The sequence below is a fragment of the Hypanus sabinus genome, chromosome 14 (genome assembly GCF_030144855.1).
Source record: "Hypanus sabinus isolate sHypSab1 chromosome 14, sHypSab1.hap1, whole genome shotgun sequence".
In the NCBI taxonomy this organism is placed as follows: Eukaryota; Metazoa; Chordata; class Chondrichthyes; order Myliobatiformes; family Dasyatidae; genus Hypanus; species Hypanus sabinus.
In genome coordinates, this window is record NC_082719.1 from 35,905,059 (window position 1) to 35,931,167 (window position 26,109).

Below are 26,109 nucleotides of genomic sequence, written 5' to 3' on the forward strand. Positions count from 1 at the left end.
ACCTTCAAACCTTTCAGTCTGACTCACACTTTTTCCTTTGTAATAGCAATGGCACTCACACCTGCTCCCTGACACACATGGTCTTCTGGCATACAGCTGGCGTCTTCCATATTAAAGACTGAAGCAAAGTACTTATTAAGTTCATCTGCCATTTCTTTGTCCCCCATTTTCCAATGATCCAATATCAACTCTCACCTCCCTTTTACTCTTTATATAACTAAAAAAACTTTTAGTATTGTGCTTTACATTATTGGCTAGTTTGCCCTTACATGTCATCCTTTTCCTTCTTATAGCTTTTTTTAGTTGCCTTTTGTTGGATTTTAAAAGCTTTCCAATTGTTAATTTCCCACTCACTTTTGCTACCTCATATGCCCCTTCCTTGGCTTTCATGAAGTCCTGAGCTTCCCTTGTCAGCCAAAGTTGTCTACCCCTGCCATTTGAGAATTTCTTCTTTTGTGAAACATCTCTATCCTGCACCTTGTGAACTATTCCAAGAAGCTTCAGCCACATCTACTAGAATGCCCCTCTAATCCACCTGGGCAAGCTCCTCTCTCATGCCTCTGTAATTCCCTTCATTCCGCCACAATACAGATTCTCCCTCTCAAGTTGCAGTATGAATCCAATCATATTCTGATCACCGCCTTCTAAGGGTTCCTTTATGATAAGCTGACTAATCAGATCTCGTTATTACACAACACCCAATCTAAGACAGCCTTTCTCCTAGTAGGCTGACGCACAAACTGCTCTAAAAAATGAGCTCTTTATCTAAGAGAAGATGTGCTGGAATTGGAGAGGATTTAGAGAAGGTTCACCGGAATGATTCTAGGAATGAAAGGGTTATCATATGAGGCATGTTTGATGGCTCTAGGTATGTACTAGCTGGAATTTAAAAGGTTGAGGTGGAATCTGATTGAACCTTTTAGAATGCTGAAAGGGCCACTTTTCAACATAATTGTATAAGGGCTAAGAGTGTTGTAAAAACAAGCCTGAAGGCTTTATGTGTCAATGTGAGCATTCGTAACAAGGTGGATGAATTGAATGTGCAGATAGTTATTAATGAATATGATATAGTTGGGATCACAGAGACATGGCTCCAGGGTGACCAAGGATGGGAGCTCAACATCCAGGAATATTCAATATTCAGGAGGGATAGACAGGAAAGAAAAGAAAGTGGGGTAGCATTGCTGGTTAGAGAGGAGATTAATGCAATAGGAAGGAAGGACATTAGCCTGGAGGATGTGGAATCGATATGGGTATTGCTGCATAAAACTAACGGGCAGAAAACGCCAGTGGGAGTTGTGTACAGGCCACCTAACAGTAGTAGTGATGTTGGGGATGGCATTAAACAGGAAATCAGAAATGCGTGCAATAAAGGAACAGTAGTTATAATGGGTGTCTTCAATCTACATATTGATTGGGTGAACCAAATTGGTAAGGGTGCTGAGGAAGAGGATTTCTTGGAATGTATGCGGGATGGTTTTCTGAACCAACATGTCGAGGAACCAACTAGAGAGCAGGCCACTCTAGATTGGGTATTGAGCAATGAGGAAGGGTTCGTTAGCAATCTTGTCATGCGAGGCCCCTTGGGTAAGAGTGACCATAATATGGTGGAATTCTGCATTAAGATGGAGAGTGACATAGTTAATTCAGAAACAAAGGTTCTGAACTTAAAGAAGGGTAACTTTGAAGGTATGAGACGTGAATTAGCTAAGATAGACTGGCAAATGATACTTAAAGGGTTGACAGTGGATATGCAATGGCAAGCATTTAAAGATCGCATGGATGAACTACAACAATTGTTCATCCCAGTTTGGCAAAAGAATAAACCAGGTAAGGTATTGCACAAGGGAAATTAGGGATAGTATCAAGTCTAAAGAAGAAACATATAAATTAGCAAAAAAAAAGCAGCACACCTGAGGACTGGGAGAAATTCAGAGACCAGCAGAGGAAGACAATTGGCTTAATTAGGAAAAGGAAAAAAGATTATGAGAGAAAGCTGGCAGGGAACTTAAAAACTGACTGTAAAAGCTTTTATAGATACGTGAAAAGAAAAAGATTGGTCAAGACAAATGTAGGTCCTTTACAGTCAGAAACAGGTGAATTGATCATAGGGAATAAAGACATGGCAGACCAATTGAATAACTACTTTGGTTCTGTCTTCACTAAGGAGGACATAAATAATCTTCCGGAAATAGTAAGGGACCAAGGTTCTAGTGAGATGGAGGAACTGAGGGAAATACATGTTAGTAAGGAAGTGGTGTTAGGTAAATTGAAGGGATTAAAGGCAGATAAATCCCCAGGGCCAGATGGTCTGCATCCCAGAGTGTTTAGGGAAGTAGCTCAAGAAATAGTAGATGTACTAGTGATAATTTTTCAAAACTCCTTAGATTCTGGATTAGTTCCTGAGGATTGGAGGGTGGCTAATGTAACCCCACTTTTTAAAAAAGAAGCGAGAGAGAACCTGGGGAATTATAGACCAGTTAGTCTGACATCGGTGGTGGGAAAAATGCTAGATGTGATCAAAGATGTTGTCAAAGATGTGATAACAGCACATTTGGAAAGAGTGAAATCATCAGACAAAGTCAGCATGGATTTGTGAAAGGAAAATCATGTCTGACAAATCTTATAGAATTTTTTTGAAGATGTAACTATTAGAGTGGATAGGGGAGAGCCAGTGGATGTGGTATATTTAGATTTTCAAAAGGCTTTTGACAAGGTCCCACACAGGAGATTAGTGTGCAAACTTAAACACACGGTATTGGGGGTATGGTATTGATGTGGATAGATAATTGGTTGGCAGACAGGAAGCAAAGAGTGGGAGTAAACGGGACCTTTTAAGAATGACAGGCAGTGACTAGTGGGACCCCACAAGGCTCAGTGCTGGGACCCCAGTTGTTTACAATATATATTAATGATTTAGACGAGGGAATTAAATGCAGCATCTCCAAGTTTGCGGATGACACAAAGCTGGGCGGTGGTGTTACCTGTGAGGAGGATGCTAAGAGAATGCAGGGTGACTTGGATAAGTTAGGTGAGTGGGCAAATTCATGGCAGATGCAATTTAATGTGGGTAAATGTGAGGTTATCCACTTTGATTGCAAGAACAGGAAAACAGGTAATTATCTGAACGGTGGCCGTTTTGGAAAAGGGGAGATGCAATGAGACCTGTGTGTCATTGTATACCAGTCATTGAAGGTGGGCATGCAGGTACAGCAGGTGGTGAAAAAGGCAAATGGTATGTTGGCATTCATAGCAAAAGGATTTGAGTAAAGGAGCAGAGAGGATCTCCTGCAGTTGTACAAGGCCTTGGTGAGACCGCACCTAGAATATTGTGTGAAGTTTTGGTCCCCTAATCTGAGGAAAGACATTCTTGCCATAGAGGGAGTACAGAGAAGGTTCACCAGATTGATTCCTGGGATGGCAGGACTTTCATATGAAGAAAGATTGGATCGACTAGGCTTATACTCACTGGAATTTAGAAGATTGAGGGGGGGATCTTATTGAAATGTATAAAATTCTAAAGGGATTGGACAGGCTAGATGCAGGAAGATTGTTTCCGATGTTGGGGAGGTCCAGAACGAAGGGGTCAGAGTTTAAGGACTAAGGGGAAGCTTTTTAGGACCGAGATGAGGAAAAACTTCTTCACACAGAGAGTGGTGAATCTGTGGAATTCTCTGCCACAGGAAACAGTTGAGGCCGGTTCATTGGCTATATTTAAGAGGAAGTTAGATATGGCCCTTGTGGCTAAAGGGATCAGGGGCTATGGAGAGAAAGCAGGTACAGGGTTCTGAGTTGGATGATCAGCCATGATCGTACTGAATGGCAGTGCAGGCTCGAAGGGCCGAATGTCCTAATCCTGCACCTATTTTCTATGTTTCTATGTGAAGACGGAGTTCATCTCTGATATCCTATAAAGGAAAGCCATAAACTATGTACAGGTGCCAATGGAGGTGAAGGAAATGAGGAAAAAGAATAACATTTTTACAGGAGACAGGGTGTAAAGAGGAATAGTTGATAGCTGTAGGATAGGTAGGTTTATAAAAGATGTTGATTGACAGATTGTCTCCAGAAATGGAGACAGAGAAATCAAGAAAGGGAATGGAAGTGTCTGAAATGGAACAAGTGAATTTCAGGGCAGGCTGGAGGTTGGTAGTAAAGTTAATGGAATTGACGTGCTCAGCAAGGGTGATTGAAGCAGCACCAACACAGTTGTGAATTTAATGGAAGAAATGTGGAGGAGCATTACAGGATAAGGCTTGGAACAAGGACTGCTCTCCATAGCCAATGAAGAGGCAGGCGTAGCTGGAGTCCACATGAGTGCCAATGGCTACCCCTGGAGGAGGTGGGAGAAAGCAAAGGAGAAACTGTTGAGAGTGTGGACCAGTTCTGCTAGTTGGAGGAGGGTGGTGGTGGAGGGGAACTTGTTGGTTCTTTTATTGAGAAGTAAGTGGACAGCTTTAAAACCTACTGTATGGAAGAATAGAAGTGTATAGGAACTGGGTGTCTATGGTGAAACTGAGGTGGTCAGGGCCAGAGATTTGTAAGTTAATAAGGTCAAAGCATGAAAAATGACACGGATGTTGATGGAAAGGGACCGAACAAAGGGGGTTAGAATTGAGTCAAGGAATGAAGACATAGGTTCAGTGGGGCAGAAGCAGGCAGAGTCACTGGGTCTATCCAGCCAGTCATGTCTGTGGATTTTGGGTAGGAGGTAGAAGCAAGCAGTGCAGGGTAAGGGAACAATGAGTTTGGTGGCAGTGGAAGGGAGTTTTCCAGAGTTGATGAGGTCAGTGATGATATCAGAGACAATTTTCTGATGGTCCAGAATGGAGTCCTCCTAAAGTGATAGGTAAGAGGAGGTTTCAGAAAAGACAGCTTCAACTTCTTGTGTTCAAAGGTCTGAAGATTTACCCTTGGCCCAAAATATTGATGTAATTACAAAGAAGGTGTGACAGCGACCACATTTCATTAAAGACTTTGGGAAGCCTTGATATGTCAACAAAGACTCGCACAAATTTTTTACAGATGTACTGTAGAGAGCAGTCTATGTACAACATTCTATGTTACAAGCATTAACCTGTAATGCTAATAAGTTACATCACAGTCTGGTATGGAGGAGCCTCTCCAAAGGTTGGGGAAAAATTGCAGAAAATTGTAAACTCAGTCAGCTTTGTTCTGTATTTAATATTTCAGTGATATTTCAGTAATCTTGTATATATGTGGTTTAATTAAGCATTCTTGTTCATTTAAATAACTCATTCCGTGTTATATATAAAATATGTAAATTGCACATATTACCATGCACGTGTTAAGTGCAGCCTTGTTTAAAGTAAAAACCAAGTTAGACTGACATTTCAGACTCCCATGTGTTCCTTTGAATTACTGTTTCAAAGTTACAAAACATAACAGTGATGATGAGGTCTTTTTAAAACGAACCAGATACAACTACCGATCTAATGAAACACAGCAAGGAATGGTCAGGTTTTAAAAGAAGTAGTACTGCATGTGTTTTTTTGGAAGGAAGGATGTAACTGCATTAATAAAAGACAGAAATGGAAGAATTCATGGGTTCATAAAGAGTGAGTAGCAGGTGATAATAAGTACAAACAAAATCTAAAAAAATCTGGTTACCTTGGAAAGATAGATGTCTTTGATTGTTCAGCAGGTAACTTGCTCATGTATACTGAGCTAATTGAATAGTATTTTGAAACAAATGAAATAGCAAATAAGAAACAAATACCAATTTTGCTGAATGTATTGAATGTATACAGTTTTCTTCAAAGTGTAACTGCTCCAAGCAAACCAGCAGAAATGAGCTTCATAGGTACTGTAAAGTAATGAAAGACGATTTAGAACCAAGACCATTGTTGAATGCAGAATGCTTAAGGTTTCACAAGTGCTTTTATGTGGTAAAAACAGGAGGGCCAGCATTGTGGGGTCATGATTGGTTGAGACAACTATAACTTGATTGGAGATCCATCCACCATTTAGATGCCACATTCCCTGTAATAGAATCAACTGAAAGCAAATTAAGAAAGGTACAGGATGATGCCACAGCTGTCTCCATGCTGCACACCATGAACTGTTGCCCAACATAGGGCAAACAGATGTTAGTGCCAACGTCTGTGCCTCTGGTTGGAAAGCATATTGGACCAAGGAGGACCATGCTGCTTAGAGCAATTGCTGAAGTGTCGAAAGCAGTGGTCCATCTTCAAAAGTTTTTGTATGCAACATATCTGAGAAAGGTTCTGATATGTTAATCAGTCAGTTACTTGTGAAAAGTGGCTTGGTTTTAAGCTGGAAGAGAGTTCAAGGACCTTCATGATATTTGCAAGCATTTGGCTTTTGTGTGTTTAAAGAACCAGAAGCTAGTCTGTATGCATTAAGGTTATTGGAAGTGGGAGACAAAAAGCTGGTTGTAAAACTAGATGCAAAGACCAAAGCCCAGCTGGATGAATGGATGGCCAAAAAGAAAGGAGTCAATGAAGATATAAAAACAGAGAATTCATTCGATCATGTTGCTGATGAGGAAACCAAGGGCAAGATCATATTGTAAAGGGGGCAATAGAAGGATTAATAAAAGAATACTGCAGTGAATTAAATGCACCTTCTCAAAATCAAGATGTACAAATGAGAAGAGGGAAAAGGGAAGAGATGGAAGGTGTCCAGAGCCGTCAGAACCACTTCTGCAGTCTCAGAGTCAACAACTACAACCACCACAAATGGGGGCCCAGAAGCTGAGCTGGTTTTCACAGCCAAAAGTCTCACCTGTCAAGCAGAATGACCTCTCTTGTCAGAAGAGACATTATCCCAAAAGAGCAGGAAATCCTGCACAGTAATTAAATCTTTCAGCTTGAATGGGACAATTGAAAATGTAAAATTTAATATGCCATCAGATTTCTGAATGGACAATGAACCCATGAACACTATCTCACTATTTCTTTTTCATTCTCTTTTTGCAGTATTATTTAATTTATGTTATATATACAGTATATAAATGTATAGTAATGTATATTTTTTATTATTATGTATTGGAATGTACTGGTGCCACAAAAACACATTTAAACACATTTTACGACATATGCCAGTGATATTAAACCTCAGACTGATTCTGAAGATCTTGTGTTCCCTTTTCAACATAATTTCTCTGTTTTGAATTCACAACTGTTGCTCTCCCATTCCATATTCACTGCAACTCCCCTCCCCAATGAATTGGACACAGTTCCATATTTTGGCATTTCTTTGTTTTTATCCTTGAGCCCAGGGTTTCAGTTTCCCCTGCACCATCTGGATTCACATTGTTCTCGAAGTTGTTCTCACTTTATTCTCACCAAAATGTACCACCTAACACTTTTTTACATTACATGCCACTGCTGATCATTACATTTATCTGCGGAAGGCTATTTTAAAAGCATATGAACAATTCTGATAGAAGTTAGAGATGGAAGCTGATGCATGTCAGGAATGAGGGGTTTGCAGGCCATTGCCTCTTACAAGGTGAAACCTAATATCATAAATGGCTGTGCTGCTTCATTCCCAGATGAGCTAAATGCCTTTTATGCCTGCTTTGAAGGGAAGAATAAAACTGCACCTGTGCGAATCCTTGCAGCATCTGGTGTCCCTGTTATCTCTGTCTCAGATGCCAAAGTCAGAATATCTTTTATTAGTTTGAACCTTCGCAAGCCATTAGGCTCTGATAATGTACCTGTTAGTGCACTGAAAACTTGTGCCAATCAACTGGCAGGATTGTTCAAGGACGTCTTCAGTCTCTCGCTGTCACTGACGGAGTTTCCTACCTGCTTCGAATGGACGGCTATCATATTAGTGCTTGAGAACAGCAGGGTGAGCTGCCTCAGATGCACTTTCATTTACTGTGATGAAGTGCTTTGAGCTGTTAGTCATGGCCAGGGTTTAATCCTACCTAAGCAAAGGCCTGGAGCTGCTGCAATTTGCCTTTCACTGCGTTAGGTCTACAGTGGATGCAATTGCCCTGGCTGTTCACTCTGCCTTGGATCACCTGAACAACAGCAATATCCACATCAGGCTGCTGTTTGATGACAGCTCCACATTCAACACCATCCAAATCAACAAGCCAGGACTCTGTATCTCCCACTACAACTGGATACTTGTCTTCCTCATCGGAGAGCACAGTCAGTGGAGATGGGAAATAATATCTCCTCCTCGCTGATAATCAACACTGCTGTACCTCAATGCTGGGTGCTTAGCACACTGCTCTGCTCTCTCTACACCCACATCTGTGTAGCTAGGCACAGCTCAAACACCATCTGTAAATTTGCCAATGACACAACTACTGTTGGCAGAATTCCAGATGATAAGGAGGAGGCATACAGAGATAAGACAGATGGGCTTTTGAGCGGTATTGCAACAACAACCTTGCACTCAACATTAGTAAGACCCAGGAACTGATTGCATACTTCAGGATGTGGAATCTGAGGGAGTACACACCCGTCCTCATTGAAGGATCAGCAGTTCCAAGCTCCAGTTGTCAATATTTCTGAAGCTATACCCAGGGCCCAGAATATAGATGCAATTACAGTAATTTATTGATTTTTGTTATAATACATTAGATGGCAGTCATGAAGCTCAGCAACTCCTTACTGGCAGCAAACCCTTCCGCAGGACAACCTTTGATTTTCCAACTCCGTCACTGAGCCTCAGCTGCTAGATCTGCAGACCATAGCTTCTTGTGCTTATATGCTTCGGCCACGGAATCCTCCCACAGTACTGTGAGTCCCACGACACAGACAATCTGTAATGAAGTGGACCAGAGAACCCAGTCTGGCCTGAGGTTGATGGTAGCAATTTCTGGTGGAAAGCTGAGTTGTTTATTGACATCCTCCAGCATTTTCCGGTCACGGGCCAACTTCAACTGTCCTGTTTCTGGCTTAAGGGGAGATCAGCTGGTCTTTTCCCTCCCTTCTGGACAAATGCTGCTGCTGTCAGAGTGGTAGTCACTCTAGTGGTCAAGGAGTTGGTTGCTATCCTCTTGGTCTCAGCTGCTGCCGCCAGACTCTTCAAGACCTGGTTGTATCGCCATGTGTATCTGCCTCGTGTGAGGCTGGTTTTGCAGCTTGCCAGGATATGCTTGAGAAGTTGCTGGCACAAGTTTGGACCTCACTGAACCAAAGCGCAGGTTTTTTTAGTGAGGGAAGCACACCATATGTAGCTCTGATGAGGAGGTTAAGTCTGTTTGCTTCCATCTCCTGTATATCCTTCCAGTTGATTTTCCTCCTCTCGATGCTTTCTAGCTGGATCCATTGCCCCTGCTTAGTCAGGGAGACAGCCTTTTCACTTCTGTCTGGCTCTTCTTGTCACCATACTTCCTCAACAATCATCTTCCTTCGCTCTGGAGTTGTGGCATTGTTCCAGGTGGGTCCACTTGCTGCCAGAACAAAGCCTCTCCTGCCCTGTTGGACTTGGCCCACAATGTCTCCATGCCTAAGCGTTGAATTTGCTTGCAGAACCACATCAGCTGCTCTCTTGATAAGACCTGTACGGTGTTACTGATGGTTTTGTCACAAGAGTCTTTGAGTATCATCTGTAGATGCACCTTGGAACACTTGAAATCCTCCAGACAGTGAAAGGTAGTTCAAGGTCGATACTGATGTTACTGATGCACCTTGGAACACTAAGCCACTTCTTTATGGACAAGGTGATGGTTTTCTCGAGCTTCTTCACAGTTGTTAGTGAGACCTCATGGACAGTGAGTGGTCACATCACATGTGGTAGGAATCCAAACTGTAAGCACCAGGGCTTCAGTTTTCCAGGCAGCTTGGTCTTGCCATTGGCGATGTGTTGCTTTAGTTGCTGCACCTGCTCTATGAGGCTGGCATTGTACCATCTACCCAGGCTTTTGACAGGTTGTTCAGATGCTGTTGGAATTGTGTCATCAACCATAAAAAAAAATTATGTCTTTCAGCATTCCCTTGACTCTGGGAAAGCTTCGTGACTTGCTGGGTTTGATTTTCATTCTGGCCCACTTGATGTTTTCCTGCAGCTTTCCAAATGGTTGCTTGGTGCATGCTGTAGGGTTGTTTTATCGTCCATGTACAGCCTAATAGGAGAAGATGAAGTCCAGCTCTTTCACTGCCTTCTTCCCACCTTGAAGCTCCGATATTGACCTTCATGGCCACTGTGAAGGCTGGGGTGGCGTAGTGCAACCTGCCTTAATGCCTAGGTCCAGCCTCTTCCATGTTGTGGTAAAATTTGCTGTTGTGAAGCACAAATGTTGGTTTTGAAAGTACAACTTCAACAGTGTTGTTTTGGGCTCTGGTATCTGGAAGAAGTCAAACGTTTTCCAGAGGAGTGCATGGGGAATTGAGCTGAATGCATTGACGAGGTCCAGGAAGATCACAGAGAGATATATTTTGTCCTTCATAGCTGCTTGCACCTGGTCCCATATGATGCCTATAGGTTCTAAGCACCTGAAAAACCATGGAATCCTTGCTTTTTGCAGAGATGTATTTATGTAGTTGTTTCTCTCCAGGTAGTTGGCCATCCTCTGTGCTATAACAGTGAAGAAGATTTTCCCTTTGACGTTCAGCAGGCAGATTGGTCTAAACTGACTGATGTTTTCTACATCCTTTACTTTTGGAATAAGGACACCACCAGACCTTTGCCACACTTTGGGTATTATTTTTCCCTGCAACACTACCCTCATGAACCTTCAGAGAAAGCGCAAGATATCCAGTGTGTTCTTATAAAGCCTGTATGGTATTCCATCAGGCCCAGGGGCAGATGCCGCACCTACCCACCGGACTCCCTTCTCCACTTCTCTCCATTCTGGAGTGTCGGAATCCTGGTGGTAGGAGGAGGGTTGAATTAGTGGGATGTCAGATGAGATGATCATATGTTCCTGCCTTTTCAAGTTGGTGTGAATCCTTTCCAGGTGTGTTTCCAGTTTCTGCTTTGATGCTTTCAAAGTTCCACTTTTTTCCGGTGTGAAGAGACTTTTAATGTATTTAAAAGGGCTTTTGTAGAACTGTACTCCTCTTTGTCCTTTCTTTCTGCGCAGCTCCCTTAGATTCTCAGCAACTTTGTCAGCCAGCTCTTGATGTCTGCCTGATGTTGGTTGAGGCTTTCCTCTCACTATCAGGGGCTTTCTTCCACTGTTTCCTCAGCTATCTCCTTTTTCAAACCATTCGTTCAATCTCCTGCTGCTTCCTGGACTTTTTTGGTGATGATGCCTTTTCACTCTTCCTTGTGCTGACTCCGAACTGCTCTTTGCCGTAGCAGTAGAAGGTGTCTCCCATTTCACCCAACTTCTCTTCTGCTGTTCCTTTTAATTGCTCCAAAATTTTCATCAAGTCATTGATGATGGTTTGCTGCTTTCTTATCAGCAGTTTTGGGCCACTTCACGAGTGGTCCGTGCTCTTTGAACTTTCTCTTCTTTGGAGGGATTGGTGGCTGGGTGGTTAGGTGGGTCCCTCAGCTGGGATTACTGTGCTAACCTCCTCAATGACAGGGGTGTCGATGCTCTGAGAACATTGGTTTGTGTTCGGTCACTGCACTTCACTCGACTTAGTTGATTGAATTCTCAAGAAGTATTAATCAATGAAAAACCTCTTTCCCTGCTCCCTCAAGCATCTTTTCCTTCCTTGATAGATCTTCAACCCCTTTTCAGATGTTACGTTCTCCCACCCGCAGATACACACCCGATGCTTCTGTCCCAATACTGGGGCTGGTGTTTTGGTGATGTCTTGTGCAGCATTCTCTTTATTCATTATAGATTCTGTTCCTAGGTCTGTAGCCATGTTATCAGACATCGGGCTATCTTGCACCCCCCCTCCCCCCCCCCCCCCCGCCGTCTCTCAGGCTCTGTGGGTATCTTTCTGGATCCCCTTTCATAGCCATTAATGGTTGTCTCCAACATGCTGAAACAGCGTTGACGACTGCCGCCATGGGTACCTAACCCATGTATGCCCAGTTGTGATCTATTCCCTCCCGTCAGCCGTCTTTCCATGCTGTCACAAGGTCTTTACCTTGTGGTCAGCTGCACTTTCACAGCAGTCACTGGACAGGTCCAGTTAATCAAAGTCAAAAAAAACCCAGAATAAGATATTAATAACCCTCCTGCCAATGGGTCAGGAGCTTTTATTCCCAATTAATGTAACTTGCCTGTTGCTCCCCATTTCACCTGCCTCCCCTTCCTACTATAATTGGGACACAGTTCCTTATTTTGTTATTTTTGCATTTCATTTGAATCTTTTCTTTTGTCATGCCCAGATCTTCAGATTCTCCTAAATCACCTGGATTCAAATGTTTCTAAGAGATTTTCTCACTCTACTGTCATTAAACTGTACAACCTTACACTTTTCTGTATTACATGTATCTTTGGAAAGCTAATTAAGGGCATATATACAATTCCAAATCAAATTAGGGACTGAATCTGATGCATGTCATCACTAGGGTATGTAAACCATTATTTTCTGCAAGGTGAGCCCTAACATTATGAATGGCTATAATAATTCTTCTCAGATGAGCTAAAAGCCTTTTATGCACACTTTGAAACGGAGAATAAAACTACACCTGTGCAAATCCCTGATGCATCTAGTGACCCTGTGTTCACTGTCTCGGAGGCTGATGCAGGAACATCATTTATGAGGGTGTATCATTGCATGGTATTAGGTTCTGACAGCATGGAAAGAACTATTGTTGGCAGAATTTCAGATGGTAACAAGGATGCGTACTGGAGTGAGGTAGATCAACTGATTGAGTGGTGTCGTAACAACCTTGCACTCAGAGTTAGAAAGACCAAGGTTTTGATTGTGGACTTCAAAAAGAGAAAGCAGAGGAATCAATCCAGTCTTCATTGAGGGATCGGTAGTGGAAAGGGTAAACAGTTTCAAGTTGTCGGGTGTCAACATCTCTGATGGTCTATCCTGGGCCCAGCATATTGATGCAATTTCAAAGAAGGCACAACAGTGACTATATTTTATTGGTACATCAAAAAAAAATTGCAAATTTCTGCTGTTGTGCTATGGAGAGCTTTCTAACTGGTTGAATCGCCGTCTGATATGGAAGGGCCTCTACACAGTGTTGGAAAAAGCTGCAGCCAGCTCTACCACAGGCTCTAGCCTCCCCAGCATTGAGAAAACCTTCAAAGGCAATGTCTCGAAATGTAGTATCCATCATTAAAAACCCCCGTCCTACCTCTTCTCTTCACTACCATCAATGAGGAGGTACGGGAGCCCAAAGCTAAACAGTCAACATTTTAACAACAGCTTCTTCACTCTGCAATCAGGTTTCTGAATGGACACTGAATCCAAGAACCCTACCTCTCTATTTTTTGCTCTCTTTTTTGCACTAATTTAATTTATTTATATGTATATACTTATTGTCATTTATAGGTTTTTTATTACATATTGCAATATACCGCTGCTGCAAAACTACAAATTTCATGACATATGGCAGTGATATTAAACCTGATTCTTATTATAAAACTAATTTCAATGTTATAAATATCTTTATTGCTTTGGTCCTTCTTTCATTTACTTATAGTCAATTTGCTGCTCTTAATAAATTTTGAAATTGTACTTCTGGCCTCAGAGTCCAATTTAGTGAACTGCAGTAGATGCAGCTCCAATTTGTGGAACACTTTTGCACCTTCCCCATGCTTTGTTACTACCTTTAACCCTTGTTATCTTCTGAGTTACTGCACCACTTTATTTTCTGTCTCTATCGGTAATGACCTTGTCATTTGTCTGCCATGTGTGAATGGAGTCAAAATCTTCATTTTCAATCTAAGTATAACATACTTCATTAACTATCCATTCTGTTACTTTAAAAACAAATCAGTGAGGTTGGTCAAGCTCAGCAGTCCCTATTTCATTCATGTTTTTGAGGAAGGTTTCAATCTTTCCTTCTAGACTTATTAATCTAACTGCACTACAGATTTTTGTCATTCTATTTTTTTCCACCTTTCTTGGAATGAATGGGGTGTCCATGGAGGGGTAGCACTTCTGGTGAAGGGGTTTGCCATGTCCATTCTGTGGCAGCTTACTCACCTTTTATCCTCCATGGCCTATGGCTCTGAGGGGCTGCTTGCACGCGACAGTAGCCGTATTCAGTAGATCACTTCAACATGCAGACCAAACCAGGTGAGGGTAGCTTGCAGTCTTATACCCTGGTAAGACAAGGACATACCAGTCCTAGCATGCGCAATCAGCTCCAGTGCACTGGGTGGGTTAGTTGTACGGTGAGATCCAATGGCTAGGAAGAAGTTCTGCAACACTTCATTGAGATCAAAAAGCATGACAAGGAACGGAAGTCATGGCCGTCCACCGCAACTAAGGACGGCCCCAGTTGTGATGCTTTTTGTACCACTGGTCAAGAGAGTGTAACTGCCCCAGCACTACAGCTGTTCCACTTTAAACGCTCTGCCGCACAGGTATCCTGTCATCACTGGACGTGAAGTACAACCACCATTCCTGTCACTGCACTGATCTCTAATTTAATGATTTTTAAGACATACTTATGCAACAGGGCCTCTGCAAGTTCTTCCTTATTGACATGGATCCAGTACACCAGGTGCAGGGATTTGTCCTCGCTAAGTTTCATTACTTTATTAATTATCTCTCCTGCTTTCCACCAAAACTACCTTTATATTCTTTTTTTAATCTCATCCTTTAATATCACATCCATTCTGTTAGTCTCCCTGGTAAACCCCAAGCCAAAGTAATTATTTAACGCATCTGCTATTTCACTATCATTACCTCTGAGTATATTATGTGTGTCCCTTAGTGAGTTAATCTTTTCCTCAATTTTTATGTTTGCTGGTTATATGCCTGTATAATTCCTTGTTATTTCTTTTCACTTTCCTTGATAATTTAATTTTGTTTCCCTTTTCCTTCAAAACTGTTTTTAATTTCATTCTTAATTGTTTTATATTCCATTTTGCGATCTCTCCTTTGTTTTTCATATATGCACTCAATATATTTATCATTAGTCTTAAAGTTGCTCTTACTTTCTATTCTATCCATAACTGGACATTAGTGACGTCATTCATTTTTGTTTCTTTTGAACTCTCGAATGCCTGAAACTGACATAGTTCTCACGGGTATTGAGTTACTGTATTCAAGGTGAATATTCAGTACAGACTAAAACATTTCTTGCTCACAGTATTTTAACAGAATTGGGCTATTTGGCCCCTCAATTCCATGTTAGCTTTTGGCAGATTAATCCCATTCTCCCTCACCTTATTTTGTTTACGGTTACAACATATCCTCTCTCACACAGGACCATTAACTCTTGACTTTTTACTCTAACTAAGAAACAAATTTCCCCTAGCAGTTAATCTAATAACACTTTTTTTTTGGAATAGAGGAAAAAAATGGAGGAAACCCAGTCAGTCGCAGACAGCACCCATGGTCAGTACTGCACTCAGTTCCCTGAGAACAGCTGTAACTGCTATGCTAACTTACTTCATAGACTGAATTGAAGATTACTTCAAGTTTGTTTTAAATCTGATTATTTTATTTTCTGTCCAAGGCAGTAAAAATAATTTTATGTTGCTATTCAGGTTAATTAAGTAAGCCAAGTGAAAAGGTGCCTGCTGTATTAACATTTCTGTGTATGGCTTGCAAAATGGAAAAGAGTTTTAAACCAATCTGACATTATTTTGCAGTCATACTCTGATAGGCAACTGCATTAAATTCATAGCTATTCACATAAAACAGCAAGGTATGAACCAATAGTCTGCCCCTTTCACAGAGAGTGAAGTTTATTTATGCCGCTGTCCTTGTAACTTCAAAACCCATTAAGGTTTGTAAGATACATTTGGAAGTAGTCTAAAGGTTGGTTCAAAGTGAAAGTCAAAGTTAAGTTTATTTCATATGCTTAAGTCAATGCACAGGTTCAATGAAAAACCTGCTTGCCGCAGCATCACAGCTATTAGGATTATATAAGAAGCACACACAAGAAAACTAAAATTAAACATAAATTATACACTATTTTTAGAAGAAAGAACACATTAGAACAAAAGCAAACAAAGTCCATTTCAGTGCAAAGTCGTCATAGTGTTGCTAAATTGTGGTAGTGATTTGGGTTTTGCCAGTTGGTTCAGAAACTGAATGGCTGAAGAGAAGTAGCCGTTCTTGAATTTGGTGGAGTAGGATGTCAGGCTTCTGCGCTTCTGGCCCATTAGTTGCTGCAAAAGGATGGAATGACCCAAATGGTGAGTATCTTTGAGGATGGATGTCAGAGCCTCCTGTAAATATTGCTGGTTATGGAGAGGGATACACCCATGGTTTGTTGGGTACAATTCACTACTCTGTACTGCTTCTCGCAGTCTTGCACATTTGAAGAGTCAGACATGATGCAACTATTCAGGATACCTTCTGTTGTGTTATCATGTGTAATGACTTGTAAGAACGTGATTGGAAAGAGTTCTGAGCATACGCAGAAATATTAGAATGGTCTGGATCATGGCTTGGTAAAAACGTGGTTTGGTTTTGTTACTGTAAGTAAAAGTTCTAATTCTTCCAGAATATGATTCTTTATTGTTAACCCATGGTATGTGTAAATATAAAGAACACAACACCAACAACAATATATGTGTAGAGTTTGTAAGAGTGACTGATGACAAACCAAACATTCTTACCCTCCTAAGAAAGAAAAATACTTGTGTATTTTCCTTAGATTGCATCTACGTGCTGGCCCAAGGGAAGGTCATCCAATATGTTAATATCTACAGTAGGAACTTAAAGCTGCTAGCTCTCTCTGCTGTCAGCCCCCTAATACAGACATTTGCACGTTCGATCTCTTTCCCATCCTGACGTCATCAATCTGCTCTTCAGTATTGATGATGTTGAGTGAGAGGTTGTAGTTGCAGCACCACTCAGTCAGGTTCCTTACTTCACTTTGTAAGCTGACTTATTACCACTAGGTTGTGTAGAAATCCAGACCTTAAAATAACTGAGAGCCAAGCAAATGATAATTTTAATATTTTTTAAATACCAATTTGAAGTCATCAAAGCAAGTCACCATAATCTTGGGTACTGCTACAATAGATTCCTACAGGTTTTTATTTGTATTAATGGTTACAATACTTTAAGATCCTCTGACACTGGCTCACTATTCCTTAACGGAGACCTTTTCTCAGAGTAATTCAGTGGAATCACAACAATACTGGGTCTTGTTGTTAGGCATAGCTGGAGTCCAATGGCAAAACAAGTACAGGATATACAGATTTGGCATTCTGAGCCTGTATGTAAGTTCTGGATTTACACTGATCATATTACAGTGTAGAAAAATAGGGCTTGGAGCCACTTAAATGGCTGAACACTGACTAAAGCTGCTGCCAAGTCTGAAAAAATTCAGATAAATAATTTTTGAATGAAAATGTTTGATTTAGCCAATGAAGTCTGATCCAATATATTGCTATCAATCCTTTGGACCAACAAGGGGCAATGGGTAAAGGCAATTGAATGTAATTTATTTGAATTTACTAGCATTGTTTAATTATGTTCATCATAAGCTGTAACTGTTTTTATTTGTGATCTCGTTATGTGAACACGGTTCCACGTTTCTCGTTCTTAGTGATTAGCTTTTGATTTTGACCCCGCACAGGTTTTCTGTGTTTAAAGGTTGTATTTAAGGTTATTCTAGACCAGTACTCATCACTGAGTCCTGGATTTGAGCTCTGTGCGCTCAATTCCTAAGCAAGTGAGCTCTTAGTTTGATTATTTCTTGTATTAGACAATAGACAATAGGTGCAGAAGTAGACCATTCGGCCCTTCGAGCCTGCACCGCCATTCTGAGATCATGGCTGATCATCTACTATCAATACCCGGTTCCTGCCTTGTCCCCATATCCCTTGATTCCCCTATCCATAAGGTACCTATCTAGCTCCTTCTTGAAAGCATCCGGAGAATTGGCCTCCACTGCCTTCCGAGGCAGTGCATTCCAGACCCCCACAACTCTCTGGGAGAAAAAGTTTTTTCTTAACTCTGTCCTAAATGACCTACCCCTTATTCTCAAACCATGCCCTTTGGTACTGGACTCTCCCAGCATCTGGAACATATTTCTTGCCTCTATCTTGTCCAATCCCTTAATAATCTTATATGTTGCAATCAGATCCCCTCTCAATCTCCTTAATTCCAGCGTGTACAAGCCCAGTCTCTCTAACCTCTCTGCGTAAGACAGTCCAGACATCCCAGGAATTAACCTTGTGAATCTACGCTGCACTTCCTCTACAGCCAGGATGTCCTTCCTTAACCCTGGAGACCAAAACTGTACACAATACTCCAGGTGTGGTCTCACCAGGGCCCTGTACAAATGCAAAAGGATTTCCTTGCTCTTGTACTCAATTCCCTTTGTAATAAAGGCCAATATTCTGTTAGCCTTCTTCACTGCCTGCTGCACTTGCTCATTCACCGTCAGTGACTGATGAGCAAGGACTCCTAGATCTCTTTGTATTACTTTCTTACCTAACTCTACACCGTTCAGATAATAATCTGCCTTCCTGTTCTTATTCCCAAAGTGGATAACCTCACACTTATTCACATTAAACGTCATCTGCCAACTATCTGCCCACTCACCCAGCCTATCCAAGTTACCCTGAATTCTCCTTCCATCCTTATCACATGTCACACTGCCACCCAGTTTAGTATCATCAGCTAAATAAATCTTCATCATTAATTTCTACCATCTAGTCCTGAGTTTACTCCGCACCTGGGTCTGTTCATCTGAAGATCTTTCCGTATATAATCTGCTTTGAGCAGCAATTGCACATTTGCAAAATATTCATGTTCTTATTTGCTTGCTTCCCTGTTATTTATAGTTCTGGATTTCCACGTAACCAATCCTCTCAAAAGATTTGGTTCACTTATGCTTCTGGAAAATTTCATTCTCCTCAGATATATAAGTATGCATTTTCCCACAATCTCAACATACTGTACAGCATACTGTAGCCTCCAATGCTTCCGCAACCAAGTTCTGCTTTTATATGGATAGCTCAATATACAGACCAGCAAGACAATCTCGATACAATGAGTTTTGAGTGTGAGAAATTTGACTAACATTCAATTGCCATTGAACATCAGCATCATATTGAATGTCAGCCAGGAATTTAGTAGAAGCTTCTACAGAGTAGTGGTAGGGAAGAACGTCAAACCACTGTGGCAATCCGTGGCATGATTGGCTTCTATGGAAATCCGGAAATGGCAGACCCAAAACATATCCCAAAATTAATGCAATATTGCACTTGAAATCTTAACCTTAACTACAGAAGAGCAAATATTATTATCAAACCAAATCTCAGTCTACATGAAAGTAATGCTCACAATTATTTCAATTCTCAATTTCTCTCAGTTGGTAGTACCAACTGACAGGAACCAAAGAAAATGGAATAACATTATATTGTGGTTGTTTTGAATAAAAATGGACACTCTCCAGTGTTTTGTGGCTGTCATAAAAATAAAACTTTTTGGAAGCGTAACATTGATGAGGCTTTTCTATCATATGTAACCCTCGGTTCGGCTAGCAGCTTAATCTAGGGGATGATAGCCCCCGGCCTGGCAAAACTTAAGTGATCTTATTTGGGTGGATGCTGCGTGATGTGTCCCCTGTTACAAATCAGTACCCTGAAATAACAAACAGTACACAATATGTGATTAAATGATTGAGGTTTATAATTCTTATTTTGACTATATGGTTAGTACAGAAACAAAAAAAAACAAAAGGGCTCATTCTCAGGAAATAGTCTAATGCGCAAATGTCAGAGTTCACTGTTTCTCCATTTGTTCCTGTCAACCTCTCCGAACATGGCCGACTCTCTGACTCCTAGACACTCACTCCTCAGTTCACTCCGTCTGGCAGTCTACCAACTCTCTCCATTCGCATCCTCTCTCTCCATTCGCATCCTCTCTCTTCATCTCTCCCTGACAAAAGACTGCAAAATTCCTTCTCCTAGACCCACAAGCAACAACAACAGCCCACTCATTGGCTAACATACATTCCAAAGGCCCCATCATCTCGTCATAACCCAAACATTGCTGTTACAGAGAAACCTTTACCTTAGCAGTGGAACATTGCAGAGTGGCCATTACACTAGCAGTGAAACCTTACACTGCGTTACATATATATTTTTGCACTGATGTCTAAAACAAAGCTTTACTCGATGATATGGTGTCAGCTACTAACAGTAACTATTACTGACATATTTACAATGGATGGTTATGTTTACATGTGAATAATATTAGTTTTGGAAAAAATGTCTAATTTCCTTACATTTAGCATCACCAACACAGATTAATTGGGTTTCTATTGCTGTTGTTGTTTAAACAATCCTATTAGGTGCAAAAATAATCTTACTTACATAAAAACATTGACATCATTGCAAAACGGGAAAAAAAATCCTTACTGGAAACTCTGTAGGATGCTTCAAGAATGTGAAAAGTGTTATGTAAATCCAAATGTGTGTGTCTGTAATTCTTTCACTGTGTGCTTTCTTCACACACTATTGATCACTCTATTGCAAAAACCAACATGAATTTAGAGAAGGTCGATGATGGTCGAAAAATGTTATTGAATTTTCTTTTCAAGGGATGATTGAAGAGCAGATAGAAGAGTGTCTATGAATTTTATGTACATGGACTTCCAGAAGGCATTAAGTAATGTCCCTCATAAAAACTAGTGAGCAAAAGTTGATGTTCATGGACTTGTAGGTTGTTTATCGACCAGAAAGAACATTGCCTGAGTGCCAAGTAAAATTGGCAGGTATCCTAAAATTAACAGCATTTTGCCAAAGCTCACCATTTGAACAAGAGAAATCCAGTATGTTGTGAAGAGTCTGAGATAGCAAACCACAAATATATGTGCACAAACAACAGTGGAACTTAACATCTATAAATATATAGGGAAGGGACTTGCATTAAATTACTGTGACAAACAGTATCTCGATGTGTTGTGTATGTAGAGTGATTCTTGTTTTTAAAGTGCTGTGATTGCTGTTATACAGATAGTGCATCAACATTGGATGAAATAATAGTTGATTAGCATTTAGTATTCCAGCAGAGAAGAGGGATATTTACTAAAGCATCATTGTTCATTAATATTTTTCCCATTTGTGGAATGTGACCAAGTAGAACAGGTAGTTAAGATAGTGATTAAATCCCTCACTCATTGGAAAACTGTGGGCCTTCCATTTCTTCCTTTAGCAGAAACTCAATCAACTTCCCTCTACCAACACTCATTCTTTTGGCTGAACCTAAACTCACGCTGAATAAATTCTCTTCATCTCCTGTCAGTTTTTTCCAAATCAAAGGGTACCAACATGGATTTGTTATTCATCTGATTTTGTTTTATTCTTAAAGAGATCTACTTGCTCAAAACATTTTCCAGTATATTGATGATTGATTACAAACACAAGGGTTGACTGTTTACTACATAAATTCTTGCAAGTGTAGGTGATGCAATGATGCTTTTTGTGTTCATGCAGTATTCAACGGTTCATCACCTCAGCTGCCAATTTCTACCCTGCCCTCACCTTCACATAGTCAATTTGATTCTTACCTTTGTTTTCTGGATCCCTATCTCACGATAAGTTCACTACTAACCAATCTATTGAAAGAGGACTCACTTTAAAGAGTTCCACAACTTGTGCTCTCAGTGTTATTTAGTTATTTTTTATCACTTTTGTAGCAGTTTATCTTCTTCTGCACATTTGCTATTTGCAAGTCTTTCTTTGTGTAGTTTTTCATTGATTGTATTGTAATTTTGTTCTACTGTGAATGCCTGCAAGAAAATCAATCTCATGGTAGTTAATGATTTATTTTTAACTTTGAATTTTGAAGCCTGCTGACTACTGTGCATTTCACCTTGCTTGCTATGAGGGCCCAGTTTCTCTAGTTGTGTTGTGTTAGCTCCATTGATGAGGCATTCAATAATTATGCCCCTGTACTAGCTCCTTTCTGAACTGTGGCTTCAATTCTACATTTGTTAACAAAGCACTGCTTTGCATCTCATCCACTTGCTGTGTCACCACATTCATGCTAATTCCTCTAGCGCAGACCAAGGATAGTGGTCCCCTAGTCCTCACCTTCAACACCACCAACCTCTGCATTCAATAGATATTTGGCCACAATTTCTGCCACCTACAAAGAGATTCCACCACCTGAAAGATCCTCACTTTTCTCCCCCATCAGCATTTCACAGATATCATTCCTTTTGAGACCCATTACCACTAACCATTCTCCTAACTTAATACATTTTCACTTGCAACAGCCGGTGATGCAACAACAGCAGGTGACATGACAAGTGTCCTGCTTCCCTTCCCTTCATCCACGGACCCAAACAGTCTTTCAAGGTGCTCATACTTCATTTCTTTTGTTTTAAAAATTGTGGTGTGCTCTACATTGGGGAAACAAATCACATATTGTGAACTCTTGCAAGGCCCAAGCCCTGATGGGGTTGCTGGCGGGGCTTTGAAATCCTGTGCCAACCAACTGGCTGGTGTGTTTAAAGACACTTTCAATCTCTCATTGCTACACAGTAGTTCCCACCTGCTTCAAAAGAGCAACAATCATACCAGTGCCGAGGGAGAGCAGGATGAGCTGCTTTGATGACTATCATCCAGTAGCATTCACAACTCTGGTGATGAAGTGCTCTGAGAGCTTGGTTATAGCAAGGATCAGCTCCTGCCTAACAGGGACCTGGACCCAGTACAATTTGCCTATAGGTCTACAGTGGATACAATCTCATTGGCTTTTTACACGACCATGCATCATCTGGACATTACTTACACTTATGTTAGGCTGCTGTTTATTTTCTATAGCTCAGCATTTAGTGCAATCATTCCTACAGTTCTGATTTAAAAAAACCTCCAAAACCTGGGCCTATGTACCTCTCCCTGCAATACTCAGCTTCAACACTGGAAGACCACAGTCATGGCAAAATAATATCCCACCTTGCTGATAATCAGCACAGGAGCACTTAAATGATGTGTGCTTAGCCCACTGCTCTACCCTTTACACCCATGACTGTATGGCTTGGTCCAACTCAAATGTCATCTATAAATTTGCTGATGGTAAATTATTTTTGGCAGAATATCAGATGTGGTGAGAAGGTGTACAACAGCGAGATAGATCAGCTGGTTGAGTGGTGTCACAGCAATAATCCTGCACTGCGTGTCAGTTAGACCAAAGAATTGATTGTAGACTTCAGAAGGGGTAAAATGAGGGAACACGCACCAGTTTGCATCGAGCGATCAGAGGTGGAACAAGAGAGCAATTCCAAGTTCTTTGCTGTTAACATCTCTGAGGATCTATCACACATCAATGCAGTTACAAAAGGGGCATGGCAGTGGCTTTACTTCATTAGGAGTTTGAAGAGATTTGGTTTGTCACCAAATACACTTGCAAATTTCAACGAATGTACAGTGGAGAGAATTTTAACTGACTACATCACCATCTGATATTTAGGAGCCACTGCAAGGATCAAAATAAGCTGTAGAAAGTTTTGAACTCAGTCAGCTCCATCAGGGACACCTGCCTTCCCAACAATCAGGGCATTTGCAAGGAGCGATGCCTCAAAAAGGCAGCATCCATCATTAATGAGTCCCATCACCTAGGACATGCCCTCTTCTCATTGCTACCATTGGGAAGGAGGTACAGGAGCCTGAAGGCACACACTCAGTGCTTCAGGAATATCTTCTTCCCCTCTGCCATTAGGTTATGAATGGACAATAAGCCCGCAAACACTACCTCCTACTTGTTTTTCTCTGTTTGCACTATATATTTGATTTAACCATTCTTAATGAATGTATAAACTTCTATTGTAACTCACAGTTTTTATTAATATGTATTGCAATGTACTGCTGCCACATAACAACACGCTTCATGACATATGCCGGTGATATTAAAGCTGATTCTGATTCAGATTATTGCTTGATCGTATTTGGTCTGTAGGGGTGGCTCTAAGCTTGCTGTTGCCTGCCATCTTATTTCTCCATCCTCTGACATATTAGACTGTGGCCTCCTGTATGGTCACAGTGATGTCCAATGCAGACTGAGGAACAGCCCCTCATCTTCTCTCTGGGCACATGGCAGCTTCTGGACAATAATGAATATCTGTGATATTGGCTCAGCTTGTTTGTTTCTTTTCCCCATTTTTTTTGCTTTTTTTTATTCCTTCTGAGAGTGGAACACATGCCCAGCCTGATCTTCAGTCATGCCTTTCTGCTGTGCTTTTCTTGCACTTCCTCTCTGACGTTTAGCCATTGCTTGCTTTCGATCATTGACCAGGTAGCCTTGCATACAGCTTTGCCCCGTGGTCACCCTTTCAGAGACATCACCTTCAACTATCATCCTTGTAGTTTTACAAGCTTCTTTGATTTCTTTTATGGTTCTAATGAAGTGCCTCTGACCTGAAGCATTGACTCTGTTTCTCTTCCTACCATTTCAGCCTGAGCTATTGAGTATGTTCAGCACTTCTGTTGATAAATAAAATGGGAAAATGTTAGAAACCTGAGACAAAAACAACAAAAAAATCCACTCTGGGTCATCTGAGATGTCTTTTATATCAGAAAACAGGGGTCCCAATGTAGCCAGGAATGCAGTGCTATCAATGTAGCCTTCACCCACATCTCTTCTATTTTCTGGCTAACTGCTCCCCACCCCATTCCAACTCACCCAGATATAACAGGAATAGACAGAATCTCCTTGTCTTCACCTGTCAATCATAAGCATACACATACACATCTAACATATCAGTTTCCGAACCTTCCACCTCCTTCCTTCCCCTCTTAGCCTTTCACAGTATATCACTCTCCCCGTGAATCCTTTGTCTGACTGTGCCTTCCCACTGGCACCTACGAGGCATGTAGACCTGTAATTATACTTAGGTGTTACAGATGCTCTTGCATCTCCTCTCTTGCCACAATTCAAGGCCCTAAGTAGTCCTTCCTGATGAGGCAGTCTGTCACGTTAATCCATTGTTTTCACTATTGCATTCACTCTCCTCTACATCAGAGAGACCCAAAACAGATTGTAGGCATCAGTCCATCGAGCATCTTCATTCTGTCTGACAGCTATGTTAATTCCATTTCCTATTCTCACACTAACATATTTATCTATAGTATCCTCCACTGCTGAGGTTAGACACAGATTAGGTGAACAATACCTTATATTCCATCTTGGTAGTTGGAAACCTGAAGGACTGAAAATCAGTTTCTCTAATTTCTGCTGACTACTACTGTCTGTCTCCTTTCACCCTTATCCCACAGGTCCCATCGCCCATTCTCTTTCCCCTCCCCACTCTCCTGATCTGCCCAGCAACTGTACATCCTTCCCTCCAGTTACCTTCTTCACCTTTATCCTTTATCCTATAGTCCACTGCCCTCTCCTACTCTCCTATCGGATTGCATCTTATTCAATCCCTTCCACCTATCACCTCTCAGTTTCTTACATCATTCCAACTCTCTCCCCTCTCACCTTCATATTAACCCCCTCACATCTACCTATCACCCACCAGCTCTTGCTTGACTCCTTCTCCCAATCTTTTTAAACTGGCTATTTCCCTTTTTCATTCCAATCCTGATGAAGGATCTTTGCCCAACATATTGACTGCCATTTCCCTCGATGGATATTGCATGGCCCACTAAGTTTCTCCAGTATTTTTTGTGTTGTCGCACAAACAGAAGACTGAAAGGACTCTGGAAGAACTCAATCAACCAAACAGCATCTGAGAAAAGTGAAACCTGTCAATGTTTCTTCTCAGGAACTCTCCCTCAGAACTGGAGGAAGAATGGAGGGCTGACAGGTTTCAAAATAAAACTGGTGAAATATTGAGGTATAAGACAATTCTGGTGATAAAGTGCAAATAAAAATATGCTGTAGAACCAGTCAGTCGAGCAGCATCTGAGGAGGGAAAGGAATTGTCAACATCTTGGTTCAAGACCCAGCATCAATCCAGTGTCTTAACCCAAAACTTTATGTAACAGTTTACTTATGCTCCAGATTCCAGCATTTTTCATCCCTTGGGAGGTGTATGAATATTGACTGTTAGACATTTTATAGATGCGAGATAAGAAAGCAATATAAGCATTATTATGGGAAACAAAGAGAAAGCATCTTACCTAAAGTTGGAAAA